The sequence below is a fragment of the Echeneis naucrates genome, chromosome 1 (assembly GCF_900963305.1).
Source record: "Echeneis naucrates chromosome 1, fEcheNa1.1, whole genome shotgun sequence".
NCBI lineage: Eukaryota > Metazoa > Chordata > Actinopteri > Carangiformes > Echeneidae > Echeneis > Echeneis naucrates.
The window spans coordinates 17,582,069-17,584,566 of record NC_042511.1 but is presented as its reverse complement, the minus strand read 5'-3'; positions in this window follow the sequence as shown (position 1 = coordinate 17,584,566).

Genomic DNA, 2,498 nt, shown 5'->3' with positions numbered 1-2,498 from the left:
GCGAAGTGCACGTGTTTACGTAGCGACGGCGCTGCAGCACCAGCCGCGACGCCGTACGTAACCAGCGCAGCGAGGACGTCATCACGTAGTACGCCCCGTCACCGCCGGGCGGCAGCGTGAACCAGACTGTCCAGGCGCCCATTGGACAGGTGTACAGGAAACCATGCAAATCTGCGGACAAAACACGTTTTTGACTCATTTAGGTAACACAGAGAAAAGCTTTGTGAAGTTTTGTTTTGAATCATGGCCATGATCATACCTGAGGACTAAAGTGAGTCTGGGTCCGTGCTTTTATCCATAAATACAATAAACTCAGCAGGTGTGTGTGTGTAGAAATTGTCGAATCGCTGAACTGAAGGCTACATTTTCTGATGGGAAAATTAGATAGGAAACTTTCTTGTAATGCAATGATTGAATCAATAATAGAAAAGCTGTATTCTATATGTCATTATTCAAGTTATCATAGAAATGTAAATGTCTCTTATCACAGGTTTTATTATATAATCCGACAGCAAAATAGACTATAGAAAAAGAGATCGTTTACAGAGCTCTGGACCGGACTATGTACTCCTCGTGATATCTGGCTCCACTTTCGCGATAAGCTCCTGGCGGCCGTTAGTAGCCCCTGTTTTTGTGCAAAAAGAAGAACAGACACAAACCACAATCCTTACAATCCCAGTGTATCTTCTGCATTCAGTCAGTAATTAGAATGCCACAGTTACATGATATGGGTTTAAATGTACTATGGATATTTCATAAAAGATGTTTTTCAATCATGTCTATGTATTCTACCCTCATTACATTGGGCAGTTGTTACTTTGTTAATGTGAGTGTCATAAAATCAGTGTGTGAGAAACATAAAATCAGATATCCCAACACTGGGCACAGGCAGAGTTGATATTGGGATATTTAAAATATTTGTATGATTAACTGTAGGTTTTGGAGAAATAGCTTGTATACCAAGATAAATGGCATATTGTTTTAATCACGCCAAGCACATATTCTGGGTTTTGGAAAAAGTTTCGGTACACTTTATATGACTTTCTAATGCATTCTAATGAATTTCTAATGAATTTCATTAGAATGCACTGATAGTTTTTCATTAGATATTGCTTTTTAAATTGCAATTGAAAATTGCTTTTTAAATTGCAATCCGTTTGAAAAACAAAAGCATGAGAGATGAAATTGATCAGTTAGTTTATAGGCTACTTTGCCTGTGGGTAAACCACCCACAGGATTTTGGTTACACAACGAGACACAGCCACAGTCATATTTTTTTCATATTTATTATTTGTGCTTAAAATCTGTGCTTGTACAGTTTTTTGAAAATACTATATGGATTTACAATTTTCAAGGCAATAGGTTCAATTTAACGGAGTCCCTGACCTAAAAAATACTAGTAATGTTTTGGGATAAGCACATATCCTTATTCTTAGGTTAAATAGAAATTTTCCATTATTAAGAAACATAAAAGTGTGAGTCCAGAGAAGCTTTGCACGATTTAAGCTCTGTGTTTAGCTGGATTATTTCAAGTCTTGTGACCAGGAGTGACAAGAAGTTCACCTGCTCCTGGTGTCAGTTTGTGTTAACTGGATCAGGAGTGAAATGCAGAGATTAAAAAAAAAATCAATCAATATATATATATATATATATATATATATATATATATATATATATATATATATATATATATATATATATATATATATATATATATATATTGGACCATTTATCAGACCATAAAATCTGGTTAGGTTCTGGGGAAAAACAGTTTGAATATAGTCAGCAGCTATCCATTTGACAATCCTGAAATATCTAGGCTGAAGACGTGACAAGCAATCTCCCACACATCCTGCAATCCTCTTACATATCTGAAAAATAAATCGTGGGAAAATCGTTAACTGGATTTACGGGAACAGTGGAAAGTCTCCTTCCGAGGACTCACATGAAGAGTGGTAAAGTGAGTCTTTCAAATGGTCCAGATAAACAGCAGCAGAGAGGACCAGGTATGCATCCACTCAGAATATCTCAGCAGGACCACGGGCAACCCTATTAACCGAGGAGGTCACTTTATTTATCTTATACCTGAACTTATTTGGAGTATTAACTTGTTAATATGGGGAGTTGGGAACTTCAACACGTGATGAGGAAAATCCAAATCTGCTGCAGGTCTAATGGTGGCATGACGAGGATAATTCTTAACAAAACCTCACCCCTCCTGACCCCAACTAAATATGTTTATTGTATCCCAACTTGCTCACGGGGAGCGGAGGGTTTGGTCATCCAGCTCACACCGGGATTACAGCCAACCTCCTCGGAGCTCGCAGGCTTTAAATACTGGCCGTGTACCGCTCCACGGTCAGTCTTTACGCACGCAGTTGCTGCGCGCCGGTCAGACGCTAGTCCTGAAAAAAAAAGAAAAAAGTTAAAGAGAGTGATATCGCAGCCAAATAAACGAACTTTTTTCTTTTATATTGCGTCGGGAGATAAATAAGAGC